We start from the raw sequence: 21,628 nt of genomic DNA on the forward strand, positions 1-21,628 counted from the left end.
GCAAATAGGAAACCTTTGTTCCATTTTTGATCTGTAATTATAACGGAACTTATTTTTTAATAATAATACTACTATAATGTACAACTATTATGTGTGTTTTTACTTTAACAATTACCGTACTAGTAGGCTACATAAGTAGTTTATGTGAATCAATATATGATAGTCGTATACAGAATTTCTTGAAGATAGCTCGCAGTTTAAATACTACATAACAATTTTACTTTAACTGTTTAGAGGTTCAATTTTGAAAAGCAGAAATAACTGTATATATCTTGTAAAGATATCATAGTTACAACCATTACTTGATTTACAACGTTCTTACCATTTTAGGTTATACTTTATAAATTTATAATGAACACATATTATAAAAGATTTTGTGTGTTTTTGTATTTTTCCCCCCATTTTTCAGATCATTGATAAGTATTGAAGTCGTAGTTTAATTTTTTAACCCAGAATAACCTATTCCGATGTGCGTTCATGTAACATTTATTTAGGAAAAACACTGTTATAAAATTGGAAGACAGGAATGTCCCAGAATTTTTCTGCATAAGATGGTACTAATTATATCTATATAGTACATTCTCAGTCATTTTAATGATTGAAGGTAAAGAGTAAATTGGCATTGATGAAAGTGGGCCCTACTCGTTAGACATAACATGAGTCACAATGGTTTGCATCACAAGACAGCTCTGTAACTGTGTAAGCACAGATTAAATAAATTTAGCTATATGTTGAGTAGATTGCTTTATAGCTTATGTATTACTTAATAAAACTTATACACCAGCAGTTATTAAAATATAAGATATAAGAACATATATTGAATATTTAAAAATACATTTTTAAAAAACTAGTAATAATAAGATATACTTGATAGTGAGTGAAGAGAGATGATGATATGTTCCCAGTGACTGAATGGTAGTTTTATTTCTTTGCTTACAGATACCTATGATTTTTACCTACTTACCTTTTACATGTTTGTATGTTATGAGTTGGGACCAAACAAGTGAAACAGATGAACATGTTCACAGAATTTTAAAACAGTTTCAGTAGATTCCTCTTACGTTCAGTATATATTATGATAGTGTATTTTATAAATAAATTACCCTACATTCGTTATAAAAATATAAACGTTTCACACTCATATTCTGATACGGTAATAAACAACTTCAAAACCTTCACGAAATTATTCCCTGGTTATATTGAACTTATTTTCTTTGGTATAAATGCAAATTTTTCATGTTTTACCTTTATGCGTAATATATTTTATCCCATTGGAAAATTTGATAGGATTTTGTGGAATAGAACACAATTAGAATAAAATTAATTGATCATCATATAGAAAAGAAAATCATAATAACTTGAAAATATTATTATTTTCAGTTGCTCGCAGTATAAGAGATAATTTTAAAATGTTAATTTAGAAATTATAATTATTATGTAATTATACTGAAATTGTTGGAACTCATATTTATTTTAATATTTTGAATTGACAATTATTTTTAAATGACGTACATGAAGTAAACTTATGGTGGAAACTGTAGATTACTACTACTACTACTACTACTACTACTACTACTACTACTACTGCTACTACTACTACTGCTACTACTACTACTGCTACTACTACTGCTACTACTACTGCTACTACTACTACTACTACTACTACTACTACTACTACTACTATTACTACAATCACTAGAACTACTATCACTACTTCTAACACTTTTTATTATTACTATTACTCATTACTCAGTACTGTTACTGTTATGACTTACTACTGTTACCACTACTACCAATATTATTACTGGCACGGTACTTCGTCACTAACTTCATTAATGTTCTTCTATCACTACTGCTACCAGCAGTGCAGTACTACCACCATGACTACTACTACTACTACTACTACTGCTACCTAATGATACTATTAAAAATTTATAACTTTAGTGAAAGGAGCCTGGAGTAGCAAATGTGTACCTATGTAAAAATCCATCGAGACAAATCAGAGTCTGGATTTTTCTCCTACTGGTACCGGTACATAGTTATAAGGAAAAATTTTACTCTTTTTTTTTTTTTTTTTTTTTTTGCGATTCATTGTTTCATTTTAATTATATTAGAATTTGTAATACTTAACCAAGTGAATGGTCATTTAATTGCAATACATATAAATTCTGTTTATGAAGATAAATGTTTCATAGTCATTGCGTTTCTTTTTTATGGTATATGACAGAAACTTTCTGACTATCTGTACTTTTGACGTAAATTATCCATTTGTATAGGCCGATTACTCTTCTATAAAATTTTAGAATCATAAAAAATTTCCAAACTGTTTATAACATTTCTTGTAAAGTTATATGCATGATGCATTGTCAATCTTGGGGTCACAGTGTTGTTCTGTATTTGTTGTTGATGTTACAAATTTTATCCTAACTATAATTGTTGCAGAAATATTTTGACATTCATTAACAATATTCTATATGGTCCACTTGAAATATTTAATTGCAAGATTACATTTCTACCACTTATTGGTTATTTGTCTCATGCATTTGTGATAAAAATTAGTTTCATTGATATTTTAAGTGATCTTTATAGACATAATTGAATCCAAACCTTTTATCGGGCATTAAGCATTTTTGAATTCTGAAACAGTAAAATATCCATAAGATTCTTGAGTAGATTATAACTGTAACTATATAACTGTTTCTCTGTTTGTATTTGATTGTAGCACTTCAAAGACAGCATACTATAACTGTATGTATGTTCCAGGCTTCTTCCACTAGCAGTAAATCCTAATTCATTATAATTGTTTCTCTGGAAACATGTCTGTTCCTCCATATATTTGACAGCCATGACAATCGACTGTACATGCCGTTGGTGAAATGAATTGTGGCAGCTAAATAAATCCATTCCATTTAGGAATGTTATAAAGTAAAATTAAATAAGGAATTCCACGTCGTAAGAATAAGGTGTGTACTAGTTTACTTAATATTTAAAATTTTATTGTATAGTGTGATTGTTCTAGAATTGATATAAAATGAGAATTTTGCTTGTTGATCTTTAATTCTTGTGCAAATATTCTATATTTAATGGTTGATTCTTCTGAGATTTTCTATATATAAAATGTTGTACTCTCTGTTATGTTCATTTATGATACCAAACGAAACTTTATGTTTTAGATACATTAATTGTAAATTTTTAGGAAGAACAATTCTTGTATTTCAAAGAAGCATCTTGCAACATGTACTGTACCATATTAGGTAAACGTTGTTCCCCCACTTGTGGCTCGAAACTACACAGGTCACACATCAGGAAGAAGTTGGAAGTATTGGAGATATGGTATACTTGAAACGCAGTCAGAAAATACTATTAGCCTGGTATGTAATCTTCTCTTTGTATTTTATTCAGTTATTATAATGAAGGAAAGCTTTTATATCGTACAAATATTATGTTGAATTGTATAAATATAATTAATTATGTTACAAAATACATATTTTAAGAGAATTAAAAAATCGATCATATTTTACAAAACTGCCAGACACTGATTCTCAAAACAACATTCTTCCATAATTGTTAATTATCATCTTAAACTTAAATAATATGTAATGGGTAATACATTTGAATGAATAGTATCATTAACATTGTTATTATATTTTGTTTTACATATGGAGGAGTAAAGAAATATGTATTGTTATTACAAATACTGTATAGAGGTTTGAGGTAATATCACATAGATAATTACTGCGTGTACACTGTGTTTATATACTGCTGCAGAATAAGATTCACTCGAACATAAAGCTGAAAACGGCTAATTCTGGTAGTTGCAAACTTTACATGCCTATCAGTAACATGAAAAAGAAAAGTTCATCAACAATCATTGAAGTATAGTTGTCAATACTACATTAATAACATAGTGTAACATATCTCAGACAGAAATGAGATATCAAACCTCAATTTTAAGTGTTGAGAAATGTTTTAAAGAAGATTTGTCAATGGATTAATGGATGATAACTGATAAAATAAAATATTGCATCATGATGAAAAAGTATTCAGGAGGAGTCGTAACTAAAACACAACAAAAAAAGATACTATAAGATACAAATGTAAATAAATAAATTTTAATAAACCTGCAACAATATTCCGGTGTTTTGTTGATATATTTCTAATGCCTTATAGTATTGCTGTTTTGTTACCAGTATGTTATATTTATCAAGGTTTGTACCGGTGCCTATCTTTCAACTGGCATTTATATTGCAAAGTAAAGATGGTATAACAATTGTATCAGTACTAGCTAGGCGTAAAAGATCAAAGATTTTATTTATATGTCTGTCCTTTAAATTTATATTTTCAAATTTTACCTTAAAATTAACCTTAATAAAATAATATCCATTATTATTTTGTTTGAGTCTTTTCCGTCATATTTATTGTGCGATTTCAATGAATTAATTTTGTTGCTTTTTTTCAGTAGTACAGAATACTGAAATGAATGTGACACTGTAACACATTTTTTTAAAGCCTCACGTTTAACAAAAATTTATTAGGCTTCTCTGTTCATTTTACTTGTGAGTATTTCTGTATTTCTAAACCTTACCGGTATAGGTACTTGAAATATGTTTTTATAAGAAAGGATTCTTGTAACACTATTATAATATTTAAGTACACAGGACTTCATACTTCTTTTATTTATATAAACCGTTATAAAATTTGAAATCTTTTGCCAGTTTGTTGCACATTAGCCTATATTTTACAATAGAATGCACAGATTTTGTTTAAAATATGTAGGCCTACGTCATTGACACAGATTTATTAGGATAAAATTTATGATTTGTCAGATCTTTCTGTTAACATTTTATCATTTTATATAATATGTCTAATATATTATATGGAGATTATAAAAAAAAAATGTTTGGCAAAATTATTGTCTTAGGAAAATAACACAAATTATATTTATGGTATAAGCTACGTATCAGTATCATTAGTCTAGTCGAAGCTACAATAGAATACATTTCATATTCTGAGAAAGAGAAATTTTTAATCCTTCAATTGGTATGAATCAACATTATTTTATAGAATTCTTAAAAAAAATAAATACATATAGATGTTATCTTCATAATACGCCATGAAAAATCAGACCATAGCTCGATCAGGCAGGCATTTAATGGATTTCACCATTTGGACTGGTATCCGATTCCTTGCTGATGCCTGATGCTATAAGATTTGTAGGGAGGGGGGGAGAAAGTGACTGTGGAATACGTTTCTTCTTGTAATTTTGTTTTCACTTGTATGATCATTTTACCATTGCTTCACTATTGCTATTTAATTATCTAATCGTCTATGAAGCATCTCTGTAGTTTAAAAGAGATATTAGATTAAGAATTACAGTTACAATAATTGCATCATGCCATGAAGGCATATGGAGTGCAGGGAAGTTACAGAGCTGTTCTGGAAGTTTAAACAAAGAGAAAAAGCTCCAGCCTTATCTCAGAATTGATTCCAAACTTTCTAGTCTACAGTCTCTTATTCTTTCAACTCAGCCCATTTCCCAGAATTCTTAGAAGCAAGTACTGGTAATTATTCTATATGAAACTGAACATTTATTTATTTGTAATATTATTTACATGAAGTGAGGTTATAGCACAGTCTAGTATATACAGTCACGAAGCTTGAGTTTATGAAGGTACTAGGAACAATAGACTGTGCGGGTACTATTTCGCATTGTCTGTAATGAAGCGATAGTAGCTATCCTAGTGGTTAGCAACTATCTATGGATACATATTTACTACGTATTGAGCTTCGTGACTGTATATACTAGACTGCAGTTATAGAATCACGTAGTGGGAATACCAACTTATTTATTTAAAGAAGTTTCATAATTATTTTCAAATGTATGTACCAGTATGTAAACATAGTATGTACCGAGTTGATTTGCAATTATCAAATAATATTAATGTTGTTTAGACCTAAATATGAGTAAAATAAGTTTCTCCTCAGTAATTTTGCAAATCTTATGCCACAGAAGTTCTCAATTTGACTTTATGTACCTCGCATGGTTGATTATTGTTTCTTAAAAAAAAAAAAAAAACCCAATAATTTTATAGGCACTGACAGCACATCACACCATTTCTCGTCATATAATGGAACCTCATTAACGATTCTTGGTTTGTCTACTTATCAGTATCTGTTATTACATGATGCTATATGGTTATGAAGATAAAACCAAGGTGCATCAGAGAAGAAAAGCGATTTGGACTCAATTTCCCTGTTATTGATGTTTTATAACAGCCTATTACAAAAGTGAAGCCAATGTTGTGAGTTAACATATGCGAATGTCTCACAGCTTATTTTCAGCAGGATAACCCCACAGCTCATACTGCTAATGTATCCATGACGAACTTGTGTTGATGATTCACGGAGACAAACAGCAGCAGTAGCATGGAGTCTTACTGCTGGTCAGTCGACATACAATACCTGTATGTCAACATTCGCTGAGACTTTCTGTTATACAGTAAACTAGTATTATGGTACCATTGATTCATTGAACTAATTTTTTACCATTTAAAAAATCTAAAAAAATAACAGTGTTTTCATCACTAGAGAAATACTTATGTGAAACGTGTTTAAACATGAAGCAATCTCAGACAGCTGAAAAAAAATTAATTCAAGTTCCTTCCATAAAAGTTAATTAAACTTGCTTCTGCACTCACTGTAAGTGCATAATGTCAATTATTGGCAGCTTTCTTAAATGCCATTCAAAGAAATATTCCATATTTGGTATTCATTCCATGTATCCATTCCATCTTTGAACTGTGTTGGTTGTAGATACTAGTTTCATTCATACCTTTATCTGCGATTATCAGTGATTATTTGTGTTTATGTGTAATTCAATAAGGAATTGCAGATTTTTATTTACACGTTCATTTAAGCATAGAACAATAAAATTTAATGGCGAAGATAACACAGGTATGTATTAATTTTCGAGCTATTTCTGTTCCTATCTTCCCCCCCCCCCCCATCATATTTCTGTTCTGTTTTGTACCTTCCAGATCTCATGGTACAGTACTTCTGGTCGGTCTCGCAGCACTCCATGATGCCACTCACTTTTAATCTTATTAATTTACAACAAGAATATTTTCTTTGTCCTAACTGATTGATTTATCAGTTGTTTTTATGATGCATTAGTATCTGATTACAGTGATATATTAAGCTATTTAGTGACTGCAACCGCTATTATGGTATTAGGCATATGGTTATGGTTAAAACAGTTTAATATTGTATTGAATTTTGCATTTTGAAGCTACAAAAAATATAAATAAAATATGAGAAGTTCGTACAAAATTTAAATTATTAACTTGATTTTGAAGCATTATTTCTTAGGATACCTACGTAAATTTGTGTGACAAAAACTGGACTTATCGTATTTTTTATAATTACCCGAGAGAACTGATTGTATTTAAATCAACACACGAAGTGTGCTAAATTAATCTAATAATAGACAAAAGTATGCATAACCTAATAAAAAATAGTAGTTACATAAAAATAAAGGTGGATTGTTCATAGAAAAACAATTCCAGGACTTATTATGCATTTGCTATGTTGGCTTACATATAATGTAGAATGATGATTGCATGACAAAATTTGTGACACGAATTTTAATTAAGGTTAGCACTACTGATAATACAAATGGTAATAACTGCTTTCCGTGTGTTAATTTTTTCAGAAAATAATGACATGTCACTTATTTTACAATATGCTGTAGCTTACTGAAAAAGAAGAATAATCTTATCATTAAAAAATTCATACAACACTAATTTATTCGTGAACAGTGATAGCTACATATTATGTAAACAATCTAGACAAAGTATTACGCATTTTCTGTTTCCTACCTTTATTATAAGCCTATGTTTTTGTATTTAAAACTTTATCTGCAGGTAGTTTTCGCTGATATCGTATTAGGGCCTATATAAATACATTTTAATAATAATTGTTTGCTTTACTACTTATACATTCCTCATACCGTCGAGATTTGTAGTCGTATAATTACAGCTATATCTTCCTTACTCAACATACATAAATCTAAGTGCAGAAAGGGCTCTATTGCAAAATAAGAATTTCGCTCGTCCTTCAGTCATACGAATTTTGCAATTGCCATTTCCGCAAGTGTATCACACACTATTTTTTCTACGAAAGTGACAGAATTAAACAGATTAGGGAAAAATCTATACATGTCAAAATGACAGTCTTCATATTTTGTTTCGAAAAACAATAATGTATATTGTAAGACGTTTCCAGAAAGTGGTGATCTTGTGACAACAACAGTTTATTGTTGGTGAAAAGAACAGTTCTCGTTTTTTAAGCAGAAAATTTAGTTCTGTATTCACAGTTTCAATAATATAGTACATTAAAAAGAACGAATTCTGGTGATAAATATGAAACCAACGAATCTACAATTAATATTATTAACCACCATTAACAATTTGTAAATCAGTACAGAAACGTTTAATTCGAATATTATTATTATTATTATTATTATTATTATTATTATTATTATTATTATTATTAAAAGTGTTAATTATTATAACAAATGTTCTTGTGTAGATTGCATGTAGGCCTATTAGGAAGTGTTAGGTGCGAATTAAGATTTCTGATGAGGTGGGGATGGAATCCTAGACAGAGAATACCATACATAAAATTATTATTATTATTATTATTATTATTATTATTATTATTATTATTATTATTATTATTATTATTATTATTGCTGTTATTGACATTACTGTGATGAAATGTAAACATTGGAAGTTAGAATAATAAAGTAATGGATAAACTCACCTCTGTATCATGACTGGATCACATTTTTACAGCTCAATGCTTGGTCACACTGAGTTGCTTGTCTTGCATCTTGATCATAATAATAATTATATTCATGAGCAGGCTTAAGATAAGATCTGTAATTCCTAAGTTATTGATTGTTGTCAGCCTGTCGGTGATGATAATTCATCAATATTTTTTCTTTTCTTATAAAGTAATACTCATATTAAAACAGTTATATTTTGTGAGGGGGATAGAAGTTATCCCTGGTAGCAATGTTAATATGAATTTATGAGAGGTGGATAACTTTCCAACAGGGGGGAGGGGGAAATTCCCCATTAATTCGCACTCTGAGAAACATGCAGAAACATTACTTTCAGTGCCAGTTTTCTTGTGGGAAATGCTGTCTTTCACACGTTCGTAGAAAAAAACTTTAATAACTGTAATAATAATTTTTTTCTTTACTCATTGTCAGTGAGGAGTTGCATGTTACTTTGAATTGAGAACCTTGTTCATTGCACCATGTATGTTTGACCCATACTGGCTTTATTTAAGCTATTTAAAAATTCTTGAAGATTTCCGTAAGGATCATCCATATAAGACTTAAGTTTAATATATACGTATTTTATTTATATAGATTACAAAGGTACCGGTATGAGATACAAATTTTCTTTTGGGAAAGTATAAGAAGATTATATTAATACACATTTTACTATAAAACTTACAAACTTATCGTGGTATTTGAGAGAGAAATGTATTTCTTCGCTTGTATTCAATTAATGAACTTTTTCTACAGTTAAATGATAAGACAAATGAGAGGAAGCAATATATAATGAATATAACACTTGAACATAATGAAAATATTTTCATTGCTTGTATGTTCCAACACAATGTAACAGCCTGTGTTCTTGTGCCATACTTATAGGTATCTCATAGGTTTAAAAAGAAGAAAGTAGAGCTGTTACTATTATATATCATAGAAATTAACACTTTTATGAAAGAAGACAGCATTAATTTCAGTTAATTATTTGTATAGCTTACGTGCTTAAAATCAATGAAAATGTATTTCACTAATACACAAAATTCCAGTCTCGTCACTAACATTACTAACATCTTTGTTAATTGAATCAACAATTATTTATTCTTTTCAACACTGATTTACATTCCTCATGTGAATTCTAACAGTCTGAAAGCACAGATGATTTTATTCCTTGACGGAAGGACGTTAATGTAGGATTTAGAGGGACGCTTATATATTAACCATCATATGCGTATATTACACTATCAGCTGTATTGTATAGGTACCTGCTGCTATCAATTGTTAAAAATCATAACTCTAGGGAAGATAGATATAATATAACCGATATTAATTAGTTGTATTGGGTTTAATGTTTCACGGATGTCAGTTATAGAAAGGAAATATTATTGTTGATTAAAATTAAATTTAGGAATTATATTCAGGATCATTTCTCAGTACTGAATAATCACATCCTTTATGTATTTTATTATGTGGCCTGTACAGTCACAGCCTGAAAAGCTAAGATAAAATATAATTACTTTTTTCTGAGCTTGAATAGTTTTTGTCAGTTTATATGTATATACATATATGTATGTGTGTATATTTGTCTCACAATGTGTGAAATGCTTACCTGTATACTGCTTTATTCCTCTTGTGATTCATTAAACATTACAGGAATAATTTACTGTAGGTAACAGTAGCTACTGTCGAGTTATATAATCTCATTTAGTTGATGTAGTTGAGGCATGCAAGAATCGAGACTCAGGGATGCAAAGAAGTGAGACTAAGAGCCCATAGCCTCTCTTTGACGCCATGTATCCCTGCCAAGGACCTTGATTCGGTGCATGTACAATTGGATGGTTTTGTACAGATGTTCGTTGTCATTTTCTGTAAGATATATTCAAAATAATGATAATTGCTAAACACAATAGTTAATGTGTATTATATACAGTATATTTGTGAATGCACGCACACGTGTGTGTTTATGCTGAGGATTCTAAAGAATTGTGGTAGGTAATGACATTGTACCGTGGTATAAATAATGTCTCTTACACAGCGCTCACCAGAAATTGCTTGAAATGAGAAAAGCTAGTATTAGGAGTATTAAAAATAAATAAAAACAGGAATTGAACTCTTCCTGGACAGAATAATAAAATTATACATTCCATTTTCCTAATGCATTTTGTAGAGAAAAGAAGGTGTATACTAATAGAATTTATTTAATAACTTTTTCAATGCGATAACTCTTGTGTTATAAATACAGAAATCCACTCACTTCCTGAACATATGTGTACCGATGTGTATTGTTGACCTACTTCGAGGTAGAAGAGTATGTTGATATACAGACCAATACAGACAAATACGTATTACATTTTTATTTCAGTGTTAAATCTGAAGTTTCATATTATTTATTTGTCAATTTATGGCCATTTAGCTCCAATCAACAGTAATAATAATAATAATAATAATAATAATAATAATAATAATAATAATAATAATAATAATAGTAAACAGAATTACCAGACTTCAGAACTAGTAATACCTAAATTTCATAACAGATAATACTTTTACTTATTTATTTATGCTGTTTATTTTGTACTTGTATAACAGTTGAACCAGAAACTAAAAATGTTACCTTGCAGTTATTGAGGAGTTTAAGTAAAAGTCAGTAAATTGAAAACTTAATGACATGTTGTTGCTGGAAGGAAAGCTAAGAAATTTTGAAGTACTGTACCAAATTTTTAAATTTAAAAAATCTATAGATAACCTAAGATTTTTTTGTAGCCCTCCTTTCCCTGTACAGTCAAATTTAAACTTCACAAATCTAGTACCGGTAAGCTATTGTATCAATAAAAACAAAAAACAATGAAATAGGAAGGAAATGATCATTATTAATAAATTACCATAGAAAATAATATAGATTTGTATTTATTTTGTTTATTATGTGTAATCTCAATTTAAAATAAACATGTCAGGTAATCCATTAATAGCATTACTTGATGGGTGTCAATTGATAACTTGGTGTTGCATCATTCAAAGATATTTATTTTCACCAAGTTCCTTCTCAAAACATAAAATAAAATTTGCGAGATATTAAATAATTCACTGTACTGGTATTCCATTCATTCATATGTTCAATCTTGACACATTATATTTTCTTCACATTTTATTAGTTTCACATAATTCCCATCCTCATCTTCCCATGATGCAACCTGTTTTTAACAAATGAGGCTTAGGGGACCGAGTCACAGCGGTATAGCTGTTCCATTAAAAATTAAGGAATTGCCATTTCTGCATGCTGGCCTGCCATGGCATGCATAAGAGTCCCCTAAGATAAGTGGTGAAGAGGGAATATGGTCTGTGGAATTGTCTGACAGTCTTTCTGGCTAGGTCATATGGACCCGCTAAGCAACGACAGGTATGGTCCTCTAAACAGTTTGGGGGTTGTGTGTAGGTGATATAGCCGCCATAATATGAAAATATGATGCCTACGTTAAAATGGTTATATTTTTTGTTACTTTTCAGCACATCCAGCCTTTTCCTCTAAACCCACTGCGTGCGAGAAATATTGGAAAGCAAGAGAGTTAATGGGTTTATTATCAAGAACTCAGCATTAGTTAACAACAACATAATTATGATATTTTCATATCTTATGATATTTACAGATGAGAAACTAGAAAAGTGGGGGTTAGTTAGGTTACCTTGAAGTACATGTTGCAAAGATGGTATTAATACAACCAGTACATCAAAAGTTTAATCTTATTTGAATCTTAATGATATAACATTTGTTGTTTTTACAAAAATTAAGATTTTAAGTTTGAAGTCACAGTGTCTTATGGATATTGAATATTGATGTGAGAGACACAGAAATATGATATTATTCTACCAGAAGACTCTCCCAAAACATTTTAAATCTGTACTTTATTGTTATTTATGTTCAAGGGTTTTTAAGCATTTCATAATGTTATCACAAGTTTGACCAGGGAAAAATGAACATGATAATGGTAGCTTCTTGTTCCATTTTAAGGATTATATTGTGGAACAAAAGACAGCCTTGGTGTAAAAGTCAGACATAAGTGATTTCTGTATCTTCCATGAGCATTGTTGAATAGTTACTGATGAATTACAAATCTGTGATCAAGAGGCAGAAGATAATATGTTTAAAATATATAATAACCATATTGTCTGATTTTGTCGTTATACTGCGGACAGGCATTGAATCTTCAAAATTTACCTAATCCATTTCATTCAGAAGAGAGAAAGAGTGAGTATAAATGTATCATTCCATTACATCATGCAATATAACAGACAATATCAAAAACTGAAATGTATATAAAGCATGGAAGTACTTCGTTTACCTATGTAATGTTGATGTTTTAGATCTCTGATTTAGTATACCGGTATATTTCATTAAAGATTAATTGAATTGAATTTTGGACATAACGTGTGTCAGCACAACTATATTATGACTTAAAGATGGTGTTAATTTAATTATTTTCTGCAGACAAAAACCGAAAGACCCTTTTTGGATTTCTTTTTTCTTAAAAGGTAGAAATCTCTGGATCAATAATTTGTCCTATTCTATGAACATTTCACCCTATCTATGTGTTCTTGAAAGCATCTACAGCAAACATAAGTATCAGTACCTCAAGAGGGAATCGTGTCTACATTAATTTTATTGTTATTAGTGCACTTTTTATAAGAAATTTCAAACTTGAACTGTAGTCAGGCTGGTATGAAATTCTTGGTTAATTGCTTTTCGACATAAGGAATAAAAATACGGAGTTTAACAGTAATGTATTGGCTCTTTTGTTACGATACGCTAAAATATAGTGAAAGACTGCCTCTTGCATTAGCCGTATTGTTTTCTTAATTTGGCATTATACTAAACATATGGATGATGATGTATTGTGCTACTATAAAAATCAATTCCAAATACTTACCAGAAATACAGGTTGTCAAACTGAAAAATGTTCCTTTGACATCTTGTTTGTGTTCGTCTTTCTGTGCTCAGTATTTATTCGAGAAGAAGAGCGTGGCATATCCTACTTTTGACTCTAAAAAAATTGGGATATGGCAGTGTCGAGGACATAGCTGTAGGTTTTATGTGAATAGTCTGACTTAAATCGATAGATCTAAACGAGATCTTATGTTTTGCACCAAAATCAGCGCTCTAGCACATCGAAATCGCGAGATATACTGCTCGGAAATTTTCTCTCATGCCCAAAATGGCCAACAGTCGCCACAGGCCCACACCCGTGCCTCATGCATGCTTGCTGCCAACTCAAGGTCATGATCGCATCGTAGTCATATACCTCATCAACCGAGACCACATTTATTTCAATCGTGTTATTAGTCACGAAGTTATAGTGTCAAAACGGATCACCCTACACCATTTCCATCCTGGCACCCCATGTATTGGTCTGATTTTAAAATTGGCACACTGTATGCTGAATTGTCGAAGCATCAGTTTTCCACGATGGAGACGTAAGTTTAAGTAGTGTTGAGTGCAATGCAAACATGATGTTTGAAGGTGGTTTTTATGCTGTACAATGCGTTAGAAAAGTATGACATCCCATAAAACTGTTTATTTTCTCCTGTCCTTACATTTATCTAAAGTCGATAGGCCTTACATGTAATAAGTATTATTTAATCATTATTGAAATCGAATTCTTTCCGTGAAAACCAGAAGTCCCTAGCTCTTTTAGATAAAAAGCCATTAATTATTTTATTTTTTAGTGTAAGTATAAAACTCATTAATTTATATTTAAAAAATAATCATAGCAGAATTTCTACTTTTGGTAAAAATACTCCCTTACCTAAGATTTTAGGAACCAGATTTATTATAGCCTAAAAGTGTTGTGCTAGTCTGACTTGGGTTAAAACTTCTTCAATTTTTCTCGAAAATTTAGCAAAAAATATTAACTTCATGATAAAATAATTCAAATTGCCTGACACATCTTAAGATACTACAGCTTCCTTGATAAAGTTGCTCTCCAAGATATGCAACAGGAAGAGCAGGCTTTGATGATCATACTGGTATTTACATCGCATTTAGCATCACAGGCAATGTGAATATGGCAAAATGATCTATAGTTTCAACATTTTATCCATAGAGGATTCTTGAGATTAAATGATTAGGAATCATAGTAGTAAGAACATTCTAAAAACACATTATTTTAAGCCCATGTGCCAAATTTGCATGAAATTGAGATGTACCAGTACTCAAAATCGGCTGTAATGATTTTTTTCTTTTTATTGCATAAGATTTATGTCTGTAAAATAATATACACCGTGTCTCAAAATGTTTCGTTAAGAAAGTATATAGAGCAATATAAGCTTACCAGTTGCGTAGTTGATATGGTTATCCAACTTCCTAGGTTTCTCAATCAGCAAGCATGATTTATTGAGGAATGGTACTTAATGCACATTACAGTTCTCTAGAGTGTAAATAAAAATAAATAAACAATTTCAACAATAGAAATGTTAATAATTTCCAAATGAAGTAATCGTAAGAATACAATTATGGTAGGGTATGTGTAATTATTTGACTAACCATTACACAATGGTTACTGGTACCATAATATGTTATTTAATGACATTTCTTTTTCTTTTTGGCATAATAAATTCATGTAGGCTATACTTGTTGATTTTATTTTATGAATTTGATTACGACAACATAGTATTGCAAAATATATTCCAGAGACATTCTGCACTTATAAAGATGAAAAATTGGGAAAAGGTAACCATGGATGTAAAAAAATTAAGAACTAATAGTGTACAGTACATTACGTACGGTACTTCGTTCTTACCATGTCTCCCATGCCTATCATTATGGAATGTTCTGCTCATGGCGTGATGTAATGATATGTTATACTGACATATGATATCTATTCATACGCAGTACATACACAAAAATGTTAGACATGAGTCTTCACATCTTTACCAATATGTTCGAAACAACGTACTATAATGCTAGCTTATAACTGTATAATGCTATCTTCAGTCTTCTAGTTGCAACTAAATGAAATCATTTTTCAAACTTTAAAGTTTTAATAAACTAAAAGTAATGTTATAGTCATTACCGGTACGTACATTTGTAATAAAATTGAGATCAGTAGGGGATGTTCAAAACTTTTCCAATCTCGATTGAAAAAATTCTTTTAAATTTAAGTAGATATTGCAACTGAAATAAAAAATGCTATTTAAGAACATTTCACAGTAAAATTTAAAATTTGCTATTCTTTTCTTTTCTTTTCTTGATGTGTTTTTTTTTTTTTTTTTTTTTTAAGTGCATGAATTTCTTAAACAGGCATGTCTTACTTTAAACCTTGACAAATATAGCCTATATTAACTTCACTTCATTTCAACTTTTTTTACCTAAAGATTAATTTTTGGTACTATAGAATTTATCTGTTATGGTAACGATGATTGTTAGAGGAGAAAAATTAGCTCCGGTGTCGGGAATCGAACACAGGTCCTTGGTTCTATATACCAAGCGCTCTAATCACAGAGCTACGCCGAAGTTCAATCCACAACACTGGATCAAATCCCTCTCCTCTAGTGTTTTTCCCTTAGTGGTCTTACTCCATGTTTGACATATATTAAGTCAACTGCCATTATACAAGGAGTGCAATTGAGTGACTTGATGGCCGGGATTCCACAGTATATATGCACTGTTCGTTCTTTTCATGATTGATATCTGAAGTAGCCTAAGCAGGTTATGTGAAGTTAAGCCAATCATAAAACAAATATCTTGAAATTCACTATAATAGTATTTATGATAAGTCTACTGTAATACTGGTACTTGATTAAGTAAATATATACCGGTACCGTATTTTCTTCTAATGACTTATCTAAGTTTTACAAAACAAGTATTATAACATATAATTAATAATTTGTTATTGTATTCTATATCATATGCGAAAATTTTCGCCAATTGGCAACTAATGGCATAATTTGCAATACTGGTATCAAAATGTTTGCTAAACATTATTGTAATCAAATATTCAATATGTGCAAACATTTAGATATTGCAAATTATGCCTGAAGATGCCAATTGGCGAAAACGTTCGCATATGGTATAGAATACAATACCTAATAAATTATTATATGTTATAACATTTGTTTTGTAAAACTTAGATAAGTCATTAGACGGAAATATATATTTAATTAATCAACTACATAAAACAAATGTCCAAAATGCCAAATTAATTATAGTTTCTCTGTACAGTAGTATCTAACTGTGAAAGAGATAAAGAATTTTACTGTGTTATTAAAAGATGCTGATACGATTGTCTAGTTCTGCGTATAAATAACAAAAAAATCTTTTTATCTGTTTCTTAGAGAAAAAGAAGTCTGTAAAATAAATATGGTTGAGAATTTCTTACATTAGGCGTACCGGTACAGTATATCATTTTCATAATACAATTTCATTATTTAATTTACATCGTATCATCCTTCAGCAGTTTGTTCACAAATTACATATTCATTACAAGTTATAATTACGTTTTATGTTTCAATACATCAACATTTGTATGGGGGAAGCAATATCAAAGGCAAGTTGTTCTCTGAACAAGAATTGTCAATCAGCTCTGTTAAATTATGAGAAAGTACGGTAACAGTGTATTATATTTTAATATCAGATCACTGACAATTTTTGTGCGGAATAAAAAGCATATCGGTATGTTTATTATTGTACTTGCTTTAACATATCTTGTATCACGAAAGTTGAGTTTCATTATTTAATATCATTTCAGTTTAATAAGTACTGGTAGCTATAACTTTTATGCTTTTATATTTCGTGTTTTGTTTTTAGCAATGCTCTGTTTATAATTTATTACGTATGATACTGATACAAATACCGGTACTATAATATTTATTTGCTCAGGTGCACCTGAAAGTCATAATTTAGTTGCTGTTAATGGTAACGGTGCCATATTTATTAACAAATATAAGTTCTTCCTGCTATGAAAGAACAGTCACAGCACTTTCTTATACTTATGCTATATGTTTACATAATATATAACCTTTAATTAATACATTTTTGTACTGCTTCTAAAACTGTATATCCTACTATTCATCCGGAAAAAAAAATAGTTGCCATTCTGTACATTAAGAGACAGTGATTAATGCATTTGTATAGTTTATGTCAATATATTTAAAAATGTTATCTTCAGTCAACCCTGAAACTGTTTCTTTCTTACATACTTGTAGAAACATATTTCTGGTGGAGATTGTATTTCAGAATGACTCGAATAAAACAAATGTTCCTATACTTAGTAAGTATCTTTTATGTAGGTCAGATATTATATTAATGTATAAACCTATTATACAGTAGTAAAGCAAGTTTCTTATTTGAAGCTTTAATTCGAAACAAAGTAAGTTATATCTCAGTCGCTTTTTTTCTGTATATGGCGAGGAGTTTAAGAAGTTCTTTATTTATTTTACCATTAGTGAAAAATTTTTAAATTGTTAATGTTTTATATTATACAGTAACAACTTTATTACAACACAAACTTAAATTTCACACAGTGTGGAAGTGAAATAACCTTGCAGATTGAAAAGGATGATAGGGTATGCTCAAATGAATAGAAAACCTATGTTACGTTTTGTGATTAAATGCATAGTTAATTAGAAAATTAAGTTCGAAGTTCCAGCAGCCTGGCAACATCGCTGCTAAAAGTCTCCTTTCGTATCACAATACAGATGTAAGAGGTCAACGAACTCAGTGAAACTTGTATTGCCTTGCTCTCTCTTCTCTAGCTACAACGTTGTGATGTGATTGCATTGTTCAGTGGTTTGACATTAGTGGTTTTTAAATTAAATTTACACGAAAACCGCCTATGTTATTGAAATACGACAGAGTGATAAATGATTCTTTATTAGATTTTCTATTGATATGGGGGGGAGGGGGAAAAATTCTGAGAAAACTATGAACTTTCCACCAATTTGGTATTACAGTTTTTTGTTACATACAATCTGGGCTATTCGCTGTAAAAGCAGCAGAGTTATTTCACTTCCACCCTGTATGTATATATATTATCTGGAGATCATTAGTAGCTATTACTCTTCCAGTTTGAGTTTTCACTTGAGTGAGTAGTACCTTCCAATAATTGTTAGTGAGAAGCAAAATCAACATGTGTAGGTACTGTGAAAAAAAAAATATATATTTTTTGTATGACACAAATGTGATGCATGTACCTTAGAGAAGCTGCCAAAAGAAAAGAAGAAAACAAAAAAGGAAAGAAAGAAATTTCCGGAATTGCACAGTTCCAAATAATTATATGGTTTACAAATTAGTGACATGAGGTTTCTTTGCACATAAAAGTTGGAGTTTGGTGTGTGATCAGTATGCATAGAATACTTGTGCTGGTGTATGATGAAGAGGCAGTGAATTTTGAAAGGTGTATCAATGACATGTTGATTTTCATTTGCCAGTGATTTAACAGAGGAATAAATAGCTTACGACTGGGTCAGGCAGAACAACGCAACTGCGCACACTTCATTGTCTTTGTGAATGAGACTAGAAAGATATCCGGTGATTGAGTGGTAAGTTGAGGATAGTAACCGCTTCGATCTCCAGATTTAAATACTTGCAATTTGTACTTTGGATACTTTTCAAAAGCTATGTCAATTAAAAGTCAATATTAGTAACGAAATTTACAGGATTACGAGTTAAGAGCTTCGACACATCGTTGGGAACATTTCACAAGTTCGAGATTCTACAGTAAATTAAGGTAAGTTTAGGCACAATTACTGAGCTATGTCACGTTTTTCACAGCATGAAGGCTGCTTTCCAGTTGGGAGGTTAATTCACGTGAAAAGAACACTCTTTAACATAATGCTGATTGTATAAGTCAAAAAAGAAATTATTGACATTTTAGAGGCTGCATTTCACCACGATCATACCATAGGTTCATTCCAGCATAGTTCAGAATCGATTCTGAACTGCCTGCTCATGCGCAGTAGTTCAATGTGTGTTCCAACAAGACTAGAACTGATTCCGAACCGATACTGAACTCCCAGTTTCCTGTTCCAACGTGCTTTTGAACTCGTTCGGAATGAGTGAAATTGGTTCTCGATTAAGAGCAGGAACTGGGAATTCTGAACTGCTGACGTATGCGCAGATGGTTTAATCTGAAGTTTCGGTTAAAATACTTCGAGACTAGGCAGGTTAAAATAAAAAATAGTCCATCATGAGTGATTTTGAAGGTGATAGCGATATATGTTACGAAGAATTAAGTTCGGAAGAGGAATATAATTTTAATATGAGAAGAAACTCCGAAGGTCGTGAAAGAATAGTTCAAGAAATATTTCAACAACGTAAAATCCTGAACTAGCTTTGACACCATAGACAACTGGCGCATGCGTCGAAAGAAGTTCGGTATTAGCACAGTCTAGTAGATACAATCCCGAAGCTTGAGTTGTGAGGGTGCTAGGAACAATAGACTGTGCAGGTACTATTTCGCATTGTCTGTAATGAGACGATATTAGCGATCCTAGTGGTTAGCAACTATCTATGGATGCATATTTACTACGTATTGAGCTTCGTGACTGTATATACTAGACTGTGGTATTAGTTCGGAACGCATTCTAAATTGCTTGCTGAAACAAACCTCATGAGTATTTTTCAGATGATCTTACTTTACATAACAAATATCAGTCTTTCAGTACCTTGCTTCAACTAGGCTTAAAACTACACAACAAATTAATTTCTCAGTAGGTACCCTGTTCAATGGTTCAGTGAACTTGTAAACCTTTATATGCTTAAATAGGCCTACTCTTTGTCCCTTGTGGCAGCTCACGAATGATGAGAAGATTTCTAAATTTCTAACATAAGTATGATTAATTTAAACTGAAAATTAAAGAAATTATTAAGGGAACTTAACATAAGGTTAGATAATTAATTGGTAAATATTAATCTTATATACTTGTGAACATTAGTTATAAACGTTTTCAATTGTGATTGTTCTTTATCATATTATAGGCTCTTGTTTTTGTAAGCTGTGCTATTTTATTGCTTAGAATAATTGTTTATTTTGTCCTCTTTTTCTTCCTGCTTATCTACAGTGCGGTTTTGAACTCCTGACCACGAGAATTTGCTCATACAGGGGTAAATTCTTTAATTTATATTTATGTTTTATTTAAATATTTCACATGTTCATTCTTGTTCTTTATGTAGTCTATTCTTGTTAGCACAAAACCTACTTCATTCCACGTCACAATTTTGTATTGAAATTAGCTCAGGGTTACCAGATTGGGCAATTTATCGCAATTTAGGCTACATAAGAGGGACAATCGGTAAGTAATAATATCGTCTGATTTAATTAATGATTTAAGATAAGATAAACATGCAAAAATTAAACATTTTGTGTTGTCAACTTGTTGTGAGCAAGACATTGTTGTCAACTACCCATAGGCCTAAATGTTCCTAACCAGAGGCTGCGGTGGGTAAGAGAGGGATATCGCAACAATGATGGAAACGAGTGGGAAAAGGTAAAAGTGCGGGGAACACTAAAGTTTACCACTGCCTAAATTGAAGCTTGAGTATGTTATGTATGCTCATATTTGTAACCCAAAATACAAAGGTACCAGTAGCCGACTTAAAAAAAAGTTTGTTATTGTTCTAATGTTCTTTCTTAAGTTTCTAGTTACAAACCCATGTAAACAAATACATGTAGCACTTCATAGGATAATCGCATTTACAATTCAAACGCGTAAATAATATAATTATGATGCGTAATTTCATTGCATTTTATTAAGATGCAGAACTACGGTGATTATATTATTAATTACCTTTAAGGC

The 21,628-nt window shown here is 30.7% G+C and overlaps 1 protein-coding gene across 13 annotated transcripts in view; it reads left to right on the plus strand.

The window, feature by feature from the left end:
- The window catches only part of Pkc53E (Protein C kinase 53E), a 1,131,865-nt gene extending 1,113,767 nt beyond the window's left edge, over positions 1 to 18,098 (plus strand). For all 13 annotated transcript variants that reach the window (XM_069833060.1, XM_069833059.1, XM_069833063.1 and 10 more), the window contains one exon: positions 1 to 18,098. This exon is cut by the window's left edge and continues 13,058 nt beyond it. The gene's annotated coding sequence lies outside the window, so the exon portion shown is untranslated.
- Positions 18,099 to 21,628: the final 3,530 nt, after the last annotated feature.

The sequence above is a fragment of the Periplaneta americana genome, chromosome 8 (assembly GCF_040183065.1).
Source record: "Periplaneta americana isolate PAMFEO1 chromosome 8, P.americana_PAMFEO1_priV1, whole genome shotgun sequence".
Classification (NCBI taxonomy): domain Eukaryota; kingdom Metazoa; phylum Arthropoda; class Insecta; order Blattodea; family Blattidae; genus Periplaneta; species Periplaneta americana.